Consider the following 21,965-nt stretch of genomic DNA (forward strand, 5'->3'; position numbering starts at 1 on the left):
TTTCTAATATCTACTCTGAACTAATCGCAACCTCTACTCCTCCTCGAGACCCTCATGAGATGTCATGGGAACATGACCTGGGCTCTCCTCTTGATGATGAGGAGTGGTCGGAAATTCGGGACAATGCCGCCTCCAGCTCAATCTGCGTCCGAATAAAGGAAAATGTTTACAAACTTCTCTACCGGTGGTACTATGTTCCTACTCGACTACAAAAGATACTGCCTGATTCCTCTGACAGATGTTGGCGTCTATGCTCTGGCACAGGCTCTTTCTTACATATATGGTGGGACTGCTTAAACTGATTCCCTTCTGGCGCGAAATTAAAGCTTTTATAGAAATGTTAATTCAAACCACCTTACCCTTCGACCCCAAATTTTTCATTCTACCCCTCGGGTTCCCCTCGGCCACTAGACACCAAAATAAACTTGCTCGTCACATTATTTCAGCGGCCACATGTCAAATCACCTTAGATTGGAAGCAGGCTGCCCCCCCTTCTCTCTCCGCTGTAACTAATAGGATCTGACTACGTATAAGATGGAATACATGACTAGAATTATACAAAATACGGCCAAATCTTTAAACAAGGTCTGGGACCCCTGGATGTCTCACTTCCAATACCGCTCCCCCTTTACATAATCATACCCCCTACACTTGCGTAACCCTTTCCCCTCCCATCACATTGCCTCCGGCTCAAGAGGGCTTTCCCTCGCTCCTCCCCCTCTCCTCCTCCACCTCTTATCTTCTCTTTTATCTTCCTCTTTTTCTTCCTTCTCCTTTTCTTTTCTTTCTTCTCTTCTAAAATATAAAAATGCCGGTCCTTATTTAATAGATTCTGTGCTATTTTATCTCTGAAGCACGGAGACTTCTACTTCACCATCCAATGTTCTGAATATATTTTGTCTGATATAACATGTATCCTTTTGCATTGTTAATTCTTTTTTGACCGTTAATAAACACTTGTTCTAAAAAAAAAAAAACTTGTGCTATTTAGTGTGGTCAAAAGACTGAGTAAGGCAACACTGTGTAAGGAAAAGTGCATAAAAGTGCGAGTTTTATAGCGAGTGTATCTAAGAATATAATTAAAGGATAGCGTGCGCATGTGAGGCGCTACCACAGGTCCTTTAACACATACCAACATACAAATTCTTGTATAAATTTCTTTGACGCAGTGTTTGTTGATGTTGGAAATCCATCAACCCACCCGCTGAACAAATCTACACAAATTAATGCATACTGCAAATTCCTAACTTTTGGAAGTTGAATAAAGTCTATCTGCAACATTTGGAAAGAACCCTCAGTGCATAGAAGATGTGAATGTGTTGTTTTTACTGGTCTTCTTGCATTGCTCTTCAAACAGATAATGCAAGAAGCACAGCATTTGGCCTCTATGGAGCAAACCCTGGAGCATTCCAATAAGTCTGAATCAGACTTATAATGGCCATCTTACCTACATGGGTCAATCCATGGGGCATTTGTGCCAATATAGGCAAGAGTGATTTAAGGGCAACAGGTGTACCTTCCGAGCTGCGACACATGGCATCTCATCCTGTGAGCAACCTACATCTTCCCACTTGATCCTTTCCTGCGAATCACAAACTTTTTGCATTGCAATTAGTGATTGTACATCAGGTAAACAAACATAATTTTGTAAGATACATGTTTGTTCTATATCTTTTCCTCTTTGAGCAGCAGCTTTAGCAGCAATATCTGCTCTATGGTTACCCTTGGTAACCTCATCATGTCCTGTCATATGTACTTGGCATTTGATTACAGCAATCTATACTGGTAACTGTACTGCTGCTAATAAATCTTTTACAGCATCAAAATGTGCAATCGTGAGCCTGTTTCCAGATCTCCCCAAAATCATGAAATACGCCAAATGCGTACAGGGGGTGTTAACACTTGTACCCTCTTCTAACTGACACTTTTAGATCGGCGCGTGGTGATGAGATTTTGGTGGTGGTGATGAGAATACTGTTTGGATATGCATAACCTGATTGTGTTATACCTGTCTAAGTTTGTTTATGACAGCTTCCATTCACATAATATGTTAAGTCAGGATTTTGAAGTGTAATTTCACTCAAATAAAGTCTTGGTAATGTCTGCTGAGCAACATATAACAGACTATCATGTGAATCTTCAGAAATCCCAATGTTACTTTCAGTAACTCTCCCCGCTTCCCAATCCTCTCTTTGAAACGTATCAGTTTCATCTACTAGTATTAAAGAAGCAGGATTTAAAACATTACAGCATATAAGCTCTATGTTTTGGGGAAATATCAAAGCCATTTTGTGATAAGGGCTGCGGTGACATGTCTTGTTTTTTCACAATGTAGGAGTGCAGTCACTGCATGTGGTACATATACCTTTAGGGAGCACCCTAATACAATTTCCGGTGACTTTTGAACCCTGAGAGCTTTGGCTGCAATCAAACAATCTGGAAAACCATTTGCAACCAGGTCTAGCTGAGTGCTATAGTAAACTATGTCTTTGATTAAGCACGTCAGTAGCATGCCCATCATACTCATGACAAAATAATGCTAAAGGCAAGTCATCATTCGGTATTCCCACCGCTGGAGCACTAAGCAATGCATTTTTCAAGTTTTCAAATGTTGATTTGGTTTCTTCATTGTGAACCAGAGGTTCTGATACTGCATTTTTGTTAAAGACATACAGAGGAGCTTCTATCTGTAAAAAATTTGGTACCCAATGTCTACAAAAACAGCTAAATCCAGGAAACCCCTTATTTTTTGTCTTATTTATGAGTAACCTGATTTTTTGTATAGCCTCTAGTCTTTCAGGAGAAAGATGTTTGTATCCTTTGGTAAGAAAGTGTCCCAAGTATGTAACTTTTTGCTGACACAATTGTATTTTGTCTTTTGACACTTTGGGCTAGATTTACTAAGTTGCGGGTTTGAAAAAGTGGGGATGTTGCCTATAGTAACCAATCAGATTCTAGCTGTCATTTTGTAGAAAGCACTAAATAAATGAAAGCTAGAATCTGATTGGTTGCTATAGGCAACATCCCCACTTTTTCAAACCCGCAGCTTAGTAAATCTAGCCCTTTGTGTCCATTTTCTGCTAAAAAAAAAAGCAAGCAGTGCTTGTGTGTCTAATAGTGACGTGGTTTAGTCTGGTGAACACAGTAACAAATCCTCCACATATTGTATGATAATGGATCCACCTGGTAACACTAATGACTAGATTTTCTGAGAAATTTTGACTTTAAAGACTTGCGGCTAGATTTACTAAGCTGCGGGTTTGAAAAAGTGGGGATGTTGCCTATAGCAACCAATCAGATTCTAGCTTTCATTTATTTAGTACCTTCTACAAAATTATAGCTAGAATCTGATTGGTTGCTATAGGCAACATCCCCACTCTTTCAAACCCGCAGCTTAGTAAATCTAGCCCTAGGTGAGTTCAGGTAACCTTGTGGAATTCTGGTCCAAGTGTACTGTGTGGTTCTGTATAAATGCAAATAAATACTAGCTATCTGGATTATTAATTTTATCGCTTACCAATAAACATTGTCCAATGCGATTATTTTGGTTCCAACACACAAGATATTTAATTGCAAAATATAGCAGGATATACAGCAAGCCATTATAATGCATAGAAGATATCACAATACAGCAGGGAAGTACAAAAAAAGCCTGAATACATTACGTATTTGCTTCTCCTGGGCCCAGGTTCAGATACAGTCATGTTGTCTGTTGTCAGGAAGAGAAAGCAATGGGGAAGGGAAGCATGCTTATATGCAGCTTCAGTTTACAAAAAAATACTGAGGATGTCACTGAGTACACAGATAACACTTAGAGAGTTCTTCATTGGTTAATGAAGTTCCAGATGTCTGTTGGTCATAGGTCAGTTCAAAGGATTCCTCTGATAAGATGTGGACAGCTCACTCCAACAGCTGAGCACATGTTGTGCCTAAGGGAACTGACCTAAACCTATTTTTACCAACCTATTTGCATTTAAAACACAATATTATTTTGAGCATTAATAATCCTTTTTCTTCCATAACTAGCAATCTCTTTCTGCGATCACTTCGCATATAGTAAGTGATTTGTTATGGTAATGTATAGATCAAAATGACACTAACCATGATACATTTTCTATATCCTGAACCTTAGATACCTTTAATATATTTTCATTTATGTATAAATAATCCCTAATACATTTTACTAATAAATAAATGTGGATTGGAACCTAAATAAATGTATATTATTTACAAGTGTAAGTTCAAATGTAAATGTGTATGTTATTAATCTGTGCGTTTGCATCATAACACGTGGCGTTCTAATTGCAATCGCACAGTAAAACAATATTAATTAATTTGGTTTACTTTAAACAATTATTTGACTTTCACAGGATGTATTGGTATATTGATAAAAGCAGAACACAAGTCAACTACTGTAAGATGTGTGCTTTCACACGGTATCTGCATTAAAATGGTTGCTGGGTTTGGAACAACTGGATGCAAGGGTTCTACAATTATATCAATTGCCCTTAAGTCCTGAATTAGCCAATATCATTGACACCCACGCTTCTTTATGGGGTAAATTGGACCATTGGTTGGGCTTTGGGCTTTTTTCAATACCTGTCTTTTAAGTAGTCCTGAACTACAGGAAAAAATACCATTTTCCACTTCTGGTGATAACCTGTATTGTGGTTTTATAGAAATTGCAGCTCACGGTTTTAGCTTAACCTGCACTGAAGTTGCAGTTCACATTTTGACAACATCATGTGAACTCATCGCCCAAAATTTTTCAGGAATTGAGTCAAGCATTTGAGATATTTCTGCTGTAAATTACACTACAAATACTGTACTCTCATATCTATCAGGAGAGATTTGCAATACACTAGTTACAATATCTTCATTTGTTTCTGGTACTTGTAAATATATACCATCTGCTGTACAATATACAGTACATCCTAATTTACATAGCAGATCCCTGCCCAATAAATTTGATTTTGCTTCTGCTACCAAAAGAAAAGAGTGATCACTTGTAATGGGGCCTATTGTTACTGTGAATTTTTGTGTCTCTCTTGATGGCATTACTTTATTTGCTACACCGACAGCATGTATTATATTTTCATTTAATGGGTACTTTTGCGTTCCAGTTATTATTGATCATGCAGCACCTATCTACAAGGAATGGTTGTGCTTTTCCTTCTATAATTAAATTTAAAGTCAGCTCTTTGAAATTACACTCTATTAGAGGCATTTGTGATACAGGTGCATTGTTAAGTAATCATTGAGTAATACCAGTCCTATTTTCTTCCTCATGCTCATCTAATTGAGACTTTTTCTGATGAGGTCTCTTTCTTTTGGGTCTTGTACATTCTCTTGCAAAATGAACCATTTCCTGGCAATTATAACAACTAATTGTAGATTTATCAGGCTTGGGACTAATACCCTGCTTATCTTATGAAGTTTCAGAAACAGCTTTCAATTGTACATTCATTAGTTTATTTTGCACCACTATGATACTCCTTTGTGTCTGTGCATTTATGTTATCCTCGTGTGCTTCTGCCTGTTGGACAATCTCATGAAATTTATGTGTTCTCCACATGGGTATACTCGTGGTTAAATGATTTTTGATGTTTGGTTTAAGATCTTAAAATGTTTGCGTCTAAGATCTTAAAATGTTTGCATCATAAGGGACTCTAATACACCTTATTGTTGTAAAATTGTTCTCAAGCCACCATAATGTTCAGCTTCTTGACAAAAACACCCAGTGTCGGACTGGGGCATGAAGGGCCCACCGGGGGACTGCAACACTAGGGGCCCACCAGAGGGGGTGTGGTCAGCCATCATAGAGGTGGGACCAGACACTAGAGGGGGAGTGGTCAGGCCACGAAGGACAGCTAGCACCTTAGTGTAGTATATAAAGAATGCAGTGTGTGTATAAAGAATACACAGTATTGACCTGCCCTTAAGATTGGGCAGAACAGTCACCAAAAATCAGACTTGGCTAACCTGTGGCACTCTAGGTGTTGTGAAACTACAAGCACCAGCATGCTTTGCCAATATATAGCAGCTTATTGCTGGAAGGGTATGCTGGGACTTGTAGTTTCACAACACCTGGAATACCACAGGTTAGCCAAACCTGCGCTAGCCTCAGAACATTTGACTGACTGTCCTACCTGTTGTTGTCACTTTTATCACCTGTGGCTGCTGGTTTCTTTAGTTGCGGCTTGTCTGGATACTGGAATGTTGAGGGCCCTATTTGAAAAAAATAATGGGTACATTTAGAAACGCCATCCTTCCCTGCCATTAAATCAACAGCACCCACATTTAATAAATAGGCCTCTCTCCAGCCTCAACATTAAAGTAATAGTGCTCACATTTGATAAATAGATCTATTTCCATCCAACCGACCCCAACATCATCATCATCACCACCATTTATTTATATAGCGCCACTGATTCCGCAGTGCTGTACAGAGATCTCACTCACATCAGTCCCTGCCCCATTGGAGCTTACAGTCTAAATTCCCTAATATACACACACAGACAGAGAGAGAGAGAGAGACTAGGGTCAATTTTGAGAGTAGCCAATTAACCTACTAGTTTGTTTTTGGAGTGTGGCAGGAAACTGGAGCACCCAGAGGAAACCCACGCAAACACGGGGAGAACATACAAACTCCACACAGATAAGGCCATGGTTGGGAATTGAACTCATGACCCCAGTGCTGTGAGGCAGAAGTGCTAACCACTGAGCCACCGTGCTGCCCAACATCAAATTAATAGTATTCCCATTTAATAAATAAACCTTTTACCCTCCCTCCAAACAGCCCCAGCAATAAATTAATAGCATTTACGTTTAATACATCCATTTCCCACGACCATTCCCAGCATTAAATAATTCATTTTCACATTTAATAGATAGCCCTCCTCCCCACACTCAGCCCCACATTCAATTATAGACCCAAACCACCTCAGTATTAAAGGTCCCATCACCCCTTCCCTATAGTGTTCTCTGTGCAGCCCCCCTCACTATATTTAGTATAGTTAGCCCCCCCTATAGTTTAGTATAAATAGGCAGCCCCTCTATGCCACATAGTAGTGCCCCCAAAACAATGTTATGCCACACAGTAGTGCCCCAAATGTTATGCCACATAGTGCCCCCATTGTCATGCCACCCAGTAGTGCCCTAAATGTTATGCCACATAGTGCCCCAAAAGTTATGCCACCAAGTAGTGCCCCAAATGTTATGCCACATCATGCCCCCAATGTTATGCCACCCAGTAGTGCCCCAAATGTTATGCCACATAGTGCCCCCAAAGTTATGCCATCCAGTAGTGCCCCAAATGTTATGCCACATAGTGTCCCCAAAGTTATGCCACCCAGTAGTGGCTCAAATGTTATGCCACATAGTGCCCCCAAAGTTATGCCACCCAGCAGTGCAGGAGGCGGGAACATCAGCTGACAGGGGGAGGGGGCGGGTCACATGATCGCAGCTGCGATCACAATTGAAAGATGACTGGCTGTCAGCGGGGACGCCGGAGAGAAGAGGACAACTCGTGAGGACGGGCCTCCAGGTAAGCTCCGCCCACAGGTTAAAGGGGGTGTGGCCGTAAGGTAGCCGGGCCTGTCGGTGATTTTACCGGTAGCCTGCTGGGCCAGTCCGACACTGAAAACACCCATAGAAATCCCTTACTGATTCGTTATATCCTTGTTTAAATTTCCTGTATATGAGGCCAATCTGGTTTAAAAGGAAATACTTTTTTAAATGCTGTTTTAAGTATTTCCCATGCTTGGTCGATATTCCTCCTGTCATTATCATCTAGAACAATTGCTATGTGTTTGTCTACTTACTCAAATAAATGAACACTTCCTGTGTTAGTAAGAAGTGCGGTAAACAGTTGAATTATGTCTTTGAATGTGGGGTGGCAAGTTTTATATGTTGTATCCTATTTACTCAAAACATGCCCAGGATTTTTTTTATATGCTGAACATTCTTCCACTATTTGTCTTAATTCCATATTACTCTATGGCATATGCATAGACCACTTGCCCCCATCACTAGTTGTTATTTCTGTCATAGGATTTAACTGTGTTACAACTATGTCTTCACGTTCAGGTGCATATTCGTCTATGTTCTTATCTCTTCGCCTTTAGTCCTATATACTGCTCCTGCTTATAATGCAATATTCTTTTGTGATTTTGGGCAGCCTATTTAACTTCTTTGATGGCCTTTCATGTGACTCCCACATTTTTTGTCTCGATTTCCACATCCTGCCCTCACTGAAAACTACATTTCTTTTATATACGTTCAGCTACATGTCATCTATTTGGCAAATCTCTGTGTCAGTTTTGTCTATAATAAGGACTTCTCTCTCAGTGTCTGTTTCTGAGTCATAATATTCCACTTTGTCACATGAAACCTTTGGTTTAACTCTCCAACCTACTTGAATTGAAGGTTCCCACTGCCTTCAACTCCCTGAGCTATCTGTTTAACTATAGGTCTCCTTTTACTCTGAGTAAAGCTGGATTTTGCAGACTTGCTCCCTGTTTGTGCAGCTGCTGCAATCATAGTGAGCATATTATCTATATTGAAATCCTCATCAAAGTTATTATTTCCATCATGGTCCGTACCTTTTGTCTTTAATGTCATAGTCAATTCTGCATATGCAGAAGGTGCACTACTGACAGCTTCAACAGCCTACTGACTATATGCTATATAATCTTTCTGGTGCTTTATTTCCCACATGCTTCCTTAAGTCAAGAAACAAGTTTTTATTAAAGGTACCTGTCAAAGGGATGTCAGGACATTTCGTATTCCACTTCCTCAGATAATTCACATTAATTTCTCCATACTTATGATACACACAATTTGCTGGCCTCCTGTGAGGCAAAGCCAACCTGGGATTTTTTCCTATTGAAGGCTTTAAAGCCATTATGTGGTTCACTTTTTATTTCTATAGCCCAGTATCAGGGTCCACACAATGGTAAAGCTTGAATTCTCTTCAAACTTTTTGGAAAATATAGGCACCACTCCCTTTACGTAGCTCTGCCTACCTCAATTCCCACGTCTGACTATACGACTTCAACAATCACACGTTTCACACACTGATTTTCTCTGACTTATTCGTGTAAAGTACCTTGAACTTTGGAAAGTGTGCCCAACACTTTCAAGACAGGAGAGTTTAACAAGTGGCCTCTCTCCTACTTGGCCCCTTACCAGATACAACTGCGGTGAAGATTGATCAAGTAGTCACACAAACTCATCATTCAATCACTCATTATGTGAAAAGATGGAATACAAAATATGCTAATTTTAAAAGACAATTTTTCCACTTCAACCATACAATTTAGCACTTTGGTCAATAAAATAATGAAAAGACTTATGTGAGAATATTACCACAAATGCATGCACAAAAACAGATAGAGCTAATTAAACACTTGGATCAGACAGTAAAAGATAGTTTCTTACCTGTGGTGTACCGATTGCACCAAGAATTTAAAAGCCAATCCCACTACTTTGAACAGCAATTACAGGAAAATCTTGGTGGGACCTCCAAAAATTATATGAAAGATGTGAAATACAAGGATGAAGTCTTTTCAATATATGTTGGTTTATTTTGTTTGTACGATTCAGACCATTAAAAATTAATGGTAATTATTTATTAATTATTTCATCTTTTCATAGTCTAAAACAGCAAAATAATACGTAGATAAATGCATCATTTCAGACTGATAACCAATAATACCAACCCATTTGATAGGACCATCTAATACCTCTTAGAAACAGGCACATAGCCATTTAGACATTACCACATCTTTATCTGGAATAGACAGGCTTATCACAACTTCACTTTTTCCCATCCCAGGGGGCACATTTTGTTACATATCTTTTAAGATAAAATACCATAGGTCATTTTGACTCTAGGGCGCTTATATATATAATTGCACATGCACTTATTTTTGATATTGTGTATATTGAGACCAGGGGGAGAAAATTAGTTATTTCTGTTTTAACCTTACTGGAGGAAATGCCTTATTTCTGATTTATACATATCTGATACAATAAGCCTTTGATTAGAAAGCCTTTTGTATATCTTGGTGTAAGGAAATGCCTTGTTAGGGGTTTACAACTTTTCTTGGGGAATTCTTTTCTTTGGAGGAAATATGTATTCTGCAACTGCTGTAGGAAAGGACTCATGCTAATCTCATGCTAATTAGACCTTTTGATGTGTCAGGGTCATAGGGAGATTTAATTAGACTTGCTGTCAGATGGCCACTGTGTCCAAATTATGATGCAGGATATCACAGCAAGGTTTTAGGGTATCACAGATAAGCGTAAATGTTGTTAGCTTTGCAATGCATGTAAATATATGTTTTGGTAAACAGGTTACATCCTGATTCTAAAAAAATCCTGTAAGGCTGTGTTGAAAATATTATAAAAAGGGAGCCTTTGTAAACTGAAATGTATCATTCTGATGTTCCTTCTGACCTGACCACTGATAGCTTTAATCAGTGCAACTGTCTTTGTCAGGCCAATTCACGCTTTGCTTCAAGACCCTGCTTGACAACTTCTTCAATATTGCTGTAATCCTGTGACCTGCAGATTAGACCCTAACTCTAATCCGTTCTCCAGCTGTTTCTGAGTTTGGACCCAGCTCTCCAGTACCACCGCTCTGCCGCTACCCAGCAGCTCTGGTCAGTGCGATAGGCCAGGGAGATCCATCCACAGCACCCTGATCCATAGTAAGCGGTCAGGGGTACCAGTCCAAGTGTACCAGCACGGGAGTACACTAGCAGCCACAGTTACCCAGAAGGAACATGGTTCTGGTCGCCAAAACGAGCCCAGTGGTGGCAGCAGGCTCCTCCTACTGCGGCAGGAGGGGTGTATTTAGAATAACGAAAGGGGACAGTGGCAAAGTAAATCCAGCCAGTTTTCAGCAACAACAGATAGGGTGGCATAGGCGGTCCATCCTGTCACATTCATGTTTCTTCATATACCTTGAGTAACAGTGGAATATATGGAGAACAACCTATTTGTTAATATATTTTGCAAGCAAAACTTAACTCTTAGCTCTTAATACTGTATTATAACCAATTTATTCAACTTCCATTTTTGTATGCATTGATTATCCATATCATTCCAAATGAGGTCAGGTCAAGCAAAATAACTATGCAAACTGATATAAGAAACCAAAACAGATAAATGAAGCAAATGTTGAGACAGATGAGTGCTACATGCTATCTCTGGTGATCGGATGCCGAAAGCGCAGTGCCATCCAACTCCGTCTGAGTGCCTACTGTCCATATGCAGAGTCTGTTCCTTGCTGAGTATGAGTGTCGTGGTGCTGCATGGATGTGCAGTACTTAGTTCTTGTGTATATCCATGATATTTCACAGTCTGTTCATTACATGTATAGCCTGCATCCTGTGTTCAATAAACCAACATTCTGGTTAAGTGACAACATGTGCTTTAACCTCATTAGTCATATCTGCTGACATCTGACAATAGACATCTGCTAATATCAATTACAGTATTAGGAAAGTTTGCATATAAATCAAATGAAGGATTGGATGATCTAGAATGTGAGCTGAGCAATGCACTGGAGAAAATATTTTACTTATCAAATAGGAAATGGTTAAAGGATTTAAACAAAGAACTGTTGGAACTGATATATGATTGGACGAATTTGGGAGATGGGTATGTGAGTTGAACAAAGGACTGTAGACGCTGATATATGAACTGAATGTAGGACTGGAAAAATGTGTGTAAATTAATAGGACTTGGGCAAATGGGTATTTGAATCAATTGGGTGCATATATTTAATAAAGACTGGAAGGGGAATAGGTCTTAAATGGTTAGACAAAACTAATGTGCAAAACACAAAAGAATGTGCAATATTATATTATTATAAAATAAGTGAAAGACAAGACAAGGGATTTGGGATATTAGTATATGAGCTGAATACATGGCAGAGAGATGGATATATGTATAAAATTGTGAGGAACATGAAAACATATAGAAAAATGAGGGAAGTCTGAAAATTAAAACAAAATGAGTTAGGAAGTAGATGTATAAAGTGAGTAAAGGATAGTGGAAAAGGGTTATGCATACATTGAAATACTGAGTGACAGCCGCCACATGGCTTATTACATGTGAAACATGGAAACATTTCCATAGATTTCAGAAGAACAGTACCCCAGTGGCCAGATTAGTTGGAGAAAATGTCAGAAGTCTTTCGTGTGTCTCTTTTCCATTTTCGCCACCCATCTATTAGGTTATTGTTAATATGATTATAAATATTTAGTTTTTATTAAGTAATCCAAAGCAGACAAGAGTCTCATATCTGCTAACCCTACATTATTCATGTGGCGGTGATCAGACTTTTAAATCCGTTTATTAACTGCCCATGGCATTAGCAGTTCTCCATTGTTATGTATCTGTTGGATATTGTATGATAACCACATTTTAAATGGAAACCTATTTGGACCTCCTGACTGTTTTGACATGCTATGCATTGTTGCTGGATGTGGGTGAATTCAGCCACAGCATTGTTCATTTCTAACAGTGGATCTGTAGTTGGGGTAGGAACAGCTTCTACCTCAGGCTCCTCACTGGTGTCTCATTCCTCAGGTGGAGCAGGTTGTGGTGTTTTAATTGCATCCAAATTCAGGGTTATAAGATTGTCCTATTGCCAGGGTGAGGGTTTCTTGAACGAGATTGCTACTCAATTATTTGTCCAGCATGTTGCTATGATGGTCCTGAAAATGGAAACATATGTGTATCTTTTCTTTTTTTAAAAAAACATTTTTTGATAGGTACTCTAACCAGCTTGCTGCTCAACTGCGGGTAGTTCACTTGTAGTTGAGGTGGCTTCTCTACGTAAGGTACTTATAGGTTGAACCATGAGACAATAGCACTATTATTTTAGGAAAATTGGAATCAATGTATAAAATGTGAAGTAAAAACATGACAAACAAATGTGATATTCCTGTATTTATGGTTGTCAGGGTATTGAGACAGATTTATCATGCTTAAATATGATTTCCAAAAAATGTATTATTAAAATCATAAAAATACTTATGAGCCTGATGCTGTGTTAGTGGTATCTTGCTATCATGCACATTAATACCCTTAATCTACACCAGTGGCAGACAGTCTCTCAACTCCTACTCATTGCTAGTGTAATCTCTTTCCAGGAGAAGGACCACTTCATGTAGCAGAAACAGCCATTTTTTCTTGTGGTATTTTTTTTGAAAATACCTTTTAATGTCTGTGTATCTTTTTTTGTAGTGGAACAGAGTTCTCTTTAGTGGACCAACTGCATTAACAACCTCACAATCACCATCCCGCAAATGGTGTTTCTAATTATTGTTTTGGCTGCCTAAATGCCTAATATGTGATCATAGCAGCACAGTATACTATTTATGACAACACTGTTCTCCTGGTCTGAAAAAGTTACCTGGATACCTGGACCTGAATTCTCTACACCCCCATGACTCTGCTCTACATCCCTCTCCTCCTCCACATTGCCACTCACAGAACCCTATCTTTTTATGCTTCCATCAATAAAAAACACAACCAACACATACAGTATAAGACTTAACTGACTACACACACTCAACTCACACGCAAATAATACTGACAGGACACTAATTATAATATAGAAAACAGTAATTATAAAACAATAATAAGAAACAACCAAAAAGGACAAGCCAACTCTCGAAAATCTTGATACATATACCTCAACAACTCCAAAGCACCAATAATATTCTTCCCTCTCCTAGCACCTGTTTCTTCACAGCCCAATCAAAGATAATGAGAGAGTGCCAAGCTTTTCTGAAATTACAATCCTGCATGTTTTGAGAATCATTACAAAACTTTACAATAAAATGCCATGCTTTATATACACAAAACTTTGGGAATTAAATTAGGTGCCTTGATGTAAACCAAATGCGATTTGATGTAGGCGAATGTGGTTTTAGACTTTCAAAACTGCCACACATTGCATGTAGTTTGAGTTTTCTCCACCAAAACCACAGGATAGTAAAACAATAAAACACTTGTGATGACTACTAATTGAAGCTAAGGGAAGGGACATATTTGGTTCAAGTGTAAAGAATGAAATGTAGTGCTATAAGCTAAAGATTAGAAGAAAAGGAAGAATGAACTTTATTGGACTTTCTTTCCAAAAATATACAATTCCTTATGCATTAATTTGTACAACAATTTTGTCACAACTAATATGAACATAACTTGGATTATGAAAAAATAAAAAAAAAATCAATCAATCTGAGGTGTATGTATCAATTTTGTTAGCATTTGTGTAGAACATCAAAAATGATTCTTTACTACTTTCAAATAAATCCTAAATAAATACTTTATAGCTCTGTCGCTGCTTTTCACTCATTATGGTACTGGAAATAATAAACATGACAGTACTGGATTATGGTATTGCCTAATTATGTTTTAATTACACTTAATAATTAAATCTTTCTGAAACTATTTGACAATTATAGCGAGTAATTTGTTGAAGGAGTTTGAATAGTTGACTTTAGTGTAGCAGCTGTAGGAAATAATTTAAATGTCTAATTCTAATTATGCAATCAATTGATGGTTCTATAGTGAAAATGTAACATTATATATATATATATATATATATATATATATATATCTCAAGAATCCACATGATTTGCTTATAATTAATAGGATTTCTTCCTTTGAGGTGCATAATATGAGTATATGCACATAGATGGCCTCAACTATAGTGAGCCACAGTTTGTTGGCCTGAACAGGGATGCAAATTTACAGCCAAAAAGCTGTGGCCTTGATGTGTATTTTGAGTCACACATGTCTTGAGGTACATGCAACTCAATAAACAATTTAAATATGCAGCAGCATCAAGATATTGTCTGAGCTTACACTGGAGTGGCTGGAGTAAAGATATGGCAATCATCATCATCAACTTGTTAATCATCATCAGTTATTTATATAGCGCCACTAATTCCTCAGAGAACGCATTCACATCAGTCCCTCCCCCATTGGAGCTTACAGTCTAAATTCCCTAACATACACAGACAGAGAGAGAGAGAGACTAGGGTCAATTTTGATAGCAGCCAATTAACCTACCTGTACGTTTTTGGAGTGTGGGAAGAAATCAGATCACCCAGAGGAAACCCACGCAAATTTAGGGAGAACTTACAAACTCCACACAGAAGAGGCCATGGTCGGGAATCAAACTCATGTCCCCAATGCTGTGAGGCAGAAGTGCTAACCACTAGGCCACTGTGCTGCCCAATGTTAATGATAACTATTGTGGCTGGATCACTTATAAATAACTTATTGTATAAATTTATTTAAAAGTTTCAGCGCAGGGCGCCAGTTTGTGCCATTGCAATGAACTGATTTTTATTACATCGTGTGCATTTTTTTTGCAGAAAATGTATCTATTGCTGAGGCAGAGACAGGGAAGAGATTATTTTTTGGTTTGTAACTTTGCTAGAGGAATTCTCGAATTAGGCATATGTGGGGAGGGAGTCTGTTTTGCTAATAGCAGGAAATGGTCAGTAAGTTTTTCATGTGAGTGACCAACACTTGAATACACAACAGGAAGTTGCTACCTGTATCCTGCCTGGATAAAGGGAAATTAAGCTGTCTGAACATTGTAAACAGCATGTGATGTAGTCTATCACAGATAAGTGTAAAGTTTGTTAAGTATAAATTGTATTTAAATCCCTGTTTGGGGAAACATATTGCATCCTGGTACTAAAAATAACTTAGACTTCTTGGGGCCAGCAAAGAGCTCAGAGGGCTGGCTTACCACCTGCGATGCTGATGTACTGAAATCTGACTTTCAGATAACTTGTACCTTCAGTGTGAACTGTCCTTGTCAGGACACTTGAGCTAAATAAACATCACTTGCTTCAAGACCTGCTTGACAACTTCTTTCATGCTGTAAATTTCTGTGACCTACAGATTAGACCCAACTCTAATCCGTTTCCGGCTGTTCTGAGGTTTGGATCCAGCTTTCCAGTACTAGCGCTCTGCCTGCTACCCAGCAGCTCCATCCACAGCAACCCTGATCTATAGAAAGAGGTCAGGGGTACCAGCCCAGGTGCACCAGCAAGGGGGTACACTTGTGTCACAACTCCTCCAATAGAAAAATGTGTGAGTAAATAAATTATTAAGAATTTGTGCTCTTCCCCCCCAAAATAAGGAATCAGTCTCAATGCTTTAGCCAGTGCCATAAAACTTGTATAGGAGCAAGTCTTCAATTTAATTTTTATTCTAATTGGCCTACTTCAGGACAGAAGAAAAAATATTTCTTATGGAATTAGGCAACTAATAAATATGTAGAACAGAGGTTTAGTAGCTAATTTACTTGATATAAAATAATACACATTTTGATATGTTTTTTATGTAGTGCTGGCACCTGCAACAGGCAGCACATGTGAAACAGAATGCATGGAGACTATTTAGAAACTGCATTCCCCAGGCTGCCTTGGGGTGAGACAAAGTTCAGAGAGACACACAGGGGGTGTCTGGGCAGGATAACTGTGCATGAAGCTGGGAAAGCAGCTAGAGGAAGAGCTAGAGAGCTGAGAGGAGGTTTTTTGAAATAAGCTGGGAGCCTGGATCCAGAGCCATTGAGAGAGAGAGAGACTTGGAGAATGCTGCACTGTGGTATAAGGAGTCTGATTCATTTTTAAGAGTACCAGTCAAGAAGAGAAAGGGACTAGAGAAGGATTTCAGGAGTATGAGAGTAAGCTTGACAGACACCATTGCTGAGAGAAGCCATGCTGCATACGACAGTTGGAGAACTGTGGGATAAGTACTGATTATCTATTGAATTATCTATTTGGTGGACTGAGATTTGTGGCTACAGTTTAGTTAGAAAAGGAATTGGTGGGGAGACCCAAAGATATTGATTAAAAATCCTCTAGAACATCTAATTTTAAATCCCATTAATAATATATGTATAAAATTCTGTATAGATCTCCAATATTGATCCTAATCCTAAACAGTAATTTCTTAGTAATAGCCTTCGCAAATAGAGTTAGAACGTAAAGTATTTCATTCATAAGATAAATGTAAAAAAATGCTAAATCACAGAAGTAAATTGCCCAATTGCAGTTCCTTCATAGATATAGATATAGTAAACATAATGTTCCTGCTCAGATGAAAATACTTGGCAAATTTCTCTTACTCTCTTAGTCACCATTCCAATAAAAAAACTACATCTTTAGCACTGATTGTTATCATAGACTAAACACTACATTTAGATTGATGGATTCTAATGGGCCGCAGGAGGAGCCAGGTACACAAACTCAGTTGTGATAGTTCTGATGCTCAATCATGAAGGATTAGATTATTACATTCTTCATCCTTATGACTTGCAACTCAGCTGTGCTACCAAGGCTTGAAAATGTTCTTCACTTTGTTTTTGATGTCCTTTGTGACCTCACTTTAGTCCATTATAACTCATTACCTCACACCCCCACTCCCAGGTGCGCACTGGTAGAAGGTAAGAGGAGAGTCGATGAGGAGTGGTGTTGGGTAGTGAAATGGATCCAACAGATAGTGATGACAGAGGATAGGGAGAAAGGTGTTAAGGAGCTATTGGGAATTGGTGCTGTGCACTATGGATGCCAGGCCACGAGCCTTTTTAATTAAGTTTATGATTTGTTATGATATAAAAACTTCCTCAAAATAAGCAAATCTCCAATATCTGTAAATATAAAAGATTTTTTTAAAAAAAAACATATGTAAAAATTCCTAAATTGTAGTATTCGCAAAATTTCCAATATTCATAACATTTTTAGTTGGTGCAAATAACGTTAAATTATTAGGGGCATATTCAATTGTCAGCGAGATTGTTTTGTCCCCGCAGCGTTAAAAAAAAAAAAGTCCAGCGCGGGTTTTTGCCAGCAATAGCGACCGTTTGGAGTTAGAGCAACGGGAAAACTCGTGCAATTCAATTGCAAAAGAGGTAATGCTGTCCCCGCGCGTTAAAAATTGTGTTTGCGAGAGTTTAAGGGAGTGAAGGGGAATTTTAACGCTGTCATGTATAAGACAAAAAAATGTTTTGCATACATTTCCATACATTAGATTGCATTACACATTGATACTATCTACATTACAGTACTTTATTTAGCATATTTTTAACTTGAACTATTTTTTACCATACAATCATCTATACCATGTCAAAACACATTACTACATTCATATTTGTACCAGAAACATACATAAATATAATTAGTTAGTGATTGCATTTTTTTTATTTTTTTTTATTTTTGTATTTCATTATTTTTTTTACAAGAAAATCAACTTACACAAGTTAGACATTAGTGATAAACATAAGTTTAAATTTTTTTCCACATTTTTACATGATTTCAACTACTTTTCAGAGGTTTTTTATTTTTAACACACCCCAAAAAGGTGCGAGATAAAACAGCATATTTGCCTGTTTTACCTGTCGCGTTAAAAAACAATTGAATAGCTTTTAACGTGGCTGCCTCTCGCACACTCTCTACTTTCAATAGACCTTCTACTGGAGCGCAAGAGGACTGTTTCTTGAAAAAAAATGTAGCATTAAGAAAGGAATTGAATTGCGGGTAAAGTTAGCACGCTCCAAAATGATGAAAAAAAATCAAAAAAATTACTTAACACTCTCTAAAAAAAATACTCGCTGACAATTGAATATGCCCCTTAGTTCCTTTCCAATTAAATGCAAACTTTGATGGCAATAAGTCTGTCAATAATCATTCCACTTTTTAAAAAAAATGTATGGATGTCGTCTCAAAATTTTGAATTAAATGTATCTGAACTACATATATTCTGAGGTACTGTAGCAAAGTGCATCTGAAATATGATACCATAATTGACACAGGAACAATAAAATGTGTATAAGAACAGAAATGTATTAATTTTAACTTGTATGTTGTTAATTAGTGTAATATACACCTTACATTCCTGTGGCTAGACCATTTTGTTCAATAACAATAGGCAAAATTGTAAACAGATGATATATTAAATTATTGCACATTTGTTTCATTAGGTGGCTATATCAATTAACTATCTTCAAAATATGTTTTTTTCATGAATGCCCATACTAATTTAATTAGGTTGAAATTAAGCATTATAATAAAAAATTGGGAAACAAAAATGACAGTTATTTGTCATGACACAAGCATATCAAGCCATTACATTACAGTTTACTTTACATTACAGGTTTGTGGACCAAATTTATATCATCCTCTAACAAGACAACTGCAGTGGTGCTTGCGTTTAATGATTGTCTTTGAAAAATTGGTGGCCTAAAGACCATGATTTCATCATGTAAGGGGCACATTTGCTATGAATAATATTAAAACAAAGATTAGACAAATATCAACAGAACAGAAAACAAATCATCTCTATAAGTACCATTAAAAAACATGACTGGTTCTTTACAGTAGTTGCTTTGGCCTTAGTTTAAAAAATCAGATGAATTCTATTGATAGATGACAGCTACTGAAATAAAATGTATGAAATGCTTCAAAGCCACGTATGTTTCATCCGTGAATATCAGATCATTGAATTGTTACCCACTGTAAATCCTAACTCAGGCATGTCATCATGCCAGAGATAACCTTTTCTATGTATTCATAACATGTACCACTGGGAAAAAGTGAGTTAGCCACAGGTTGAGCATATTTTATGCTAAAAAATAGTGTATCTATGCCCATATGCTGAGGTATATCTTAATATTTGAGCAAATCGCACATAGGTGTATATGCATGTAAACTATTACGCATATCAACATGCTGTTGATACACCAAATTCATCATCTTAAAGAATGAAGGTTGGCATTACATGTATTTTATTTTTTTTAAAAAATGGTGTCTCTTCCCCATTATCCCCCAAAATAAAGTTTCTTGGCAGCAGGACTCAGAGTCTAGGATGGTAGCGACAAAACCAGAGGGACACACACTGTGAGGTACCTCTGAAAGCCATTAGAAGGTTTAGGCTGTAACAGGACCTCTGTCATAAAATCAACCAGCCCTAGTCTGATCAGCACAGGACTAAATTCCCTAGATGAATCAGACCCACAAGTAAAATGTGCTCCCCCAGATAAAAACAGTTCCATGCTGAATACACTATCACTCTTCCAAAACACACCTGGGGCAGTGGGTGTTGGTCTATAGAATTGGGTAGAATTTTTATTTTTTTAATCTGCTGCATCTAAGTTTCCATGCCTAATGAGTTTGGGTACGCTGGTGCTTTTAGAACTACAAGTATCAGCTAACTCACTGCTGCCAGAACATGCGGGCACTTGTAGAATTCCAGCATGCACTGGCACCCAGGGACCGCTTATCGACCTACTATACATAATCTACTATATAAATGCCTAGTGGCGTGTGTGGAAAAAAAAACCAAGCTGCAGCGCCACCTGCTGGGCAGAGTTATACACTGACCTATATATTTCTTGAAGGAGAAGTGACAGTTGGGAGTGGTTGGTGGTTGCCGGGGGTGACAGTGGGGAGTTTTTAACACCTTAAATAGCTTGATGAAGGATGTGGCGATGAAGATGAAGGATGAGGTGATGGAGAAAAATGATGAGGTGGTGACATGTGGACAAAACCACGTTAAAAAAAGGCGCTTGAGTCAGGAAGTAACGCTCTTCCCCTGAGGAGGCCTGGGCTAGGCCCAAATGCATGACAAGAACCTTTTTAACACCTTAAGTAGCTTGATTTGACTAGAATGCATGAGTATCATGCATGGGTTAACTTGTATACAATATATGTATAGTAGGCCCTATATAAGTTTGTAATATAAACAATGCACCATAAAATGACATAAACAGCCTACTAAACCCTACTGGATAGGCAGATCAAAAGCTGCCAATAGCTATCAAAATAATTTGAAAATCAATGAAGTTATAAGTATGCAAATAGAATACTTGAATCAGCCATGATCATAGTGTATATGATGCATCCAATAGCATTACAGTATGACAGGAGACTTCCTTGGTTCAATAAGACTTGTTTAATTATTCCCTTAGCCCCTTTTAATAACCTATTTTACATTTATCACATCTGACCCTCTATATGTGTCACACATCAGACGATGGGCTCCCTGCTTGTTACTCACCTTATTCACTGCTGCTGTACTTCAAATCTATCCTCCTGTTCAGATTGTTTCTACTGTTTCCCTAGTTATTCTGCTATTTCCATCTGTGGTATTTTCAGTTATTTTATTGGTTCTCAATACACTCTTGCCCATCACCCCCAAGAGGGCCGCAACCTGCGGTTTGGGAGCAGCAAAATCCAAATTCCGTTGTGGGAGTCCCTGGCGAACACCTCCCTCACCGTTAGACTCCGTGCCTCTGGAGAGGTAATAGCAATGTGAGCCGACTGAATTGGCATTCCTCTGACCCTAGTTGAGTGATAATATGTGATTTTTTAAGATATAGAACATTAGAAAACCAGAAATTTATGTTCCTAACCTCATAGACCAGGGGTGCATAACAAATAGCCCGCAGGCAGATATTGGCCCTCATATAATAAACTTAATGACCTGCCAGATCATTCCACAAGTATCTATGATTTCTGATTTTATTTGCCAGGCCACTAGTTAGAACCCCTGAATCTGCTGCAAAATTCAACAAGAGAGAGAGTACCTAATATTGTTGCACAAGTTATAGTTCAGCACTTTATTGTTGCCACCAGATCTGGCTCAATATTTACTAGTTGACACCAGGGGGTAAATGTATTATCATCCGGTTTTGTCAACTCGCGGGAGTTCGGCGAGTTGACATCTTAAATTTAAAGCGGCGCTGCCTTGGAAAGGGAAGTTTCCCTTTGCAAGGCAGTGCCGCTTTAAATTTAAGCTGTCAACTCGCCGAACTCCCGCAAGTTGATAAAACCGGACGATAATACATTTACCCCCAGATATGGCTCAATTCTTCAAGTTGGCATTAGCCATGACTGAGCATATTTCTCTTAACACCAGAT

The sequence above is a fragment of the Mixophyes fleayi genome, chromosome 5, assembly GCF_038048845.1.
Source record: "Mixophyes fleayi isolate aMixFle1 chromosome 5, aMixFle1.hap1, whole genome shotgun sequence".
Classification (NCBI taxonomy): domain Eukaryota; kingdom Metazoa; phylum Chordata; class Amphibia; order Anura; family Limnodynastidae; genus Mixophyes; species Mixophyes fleayi.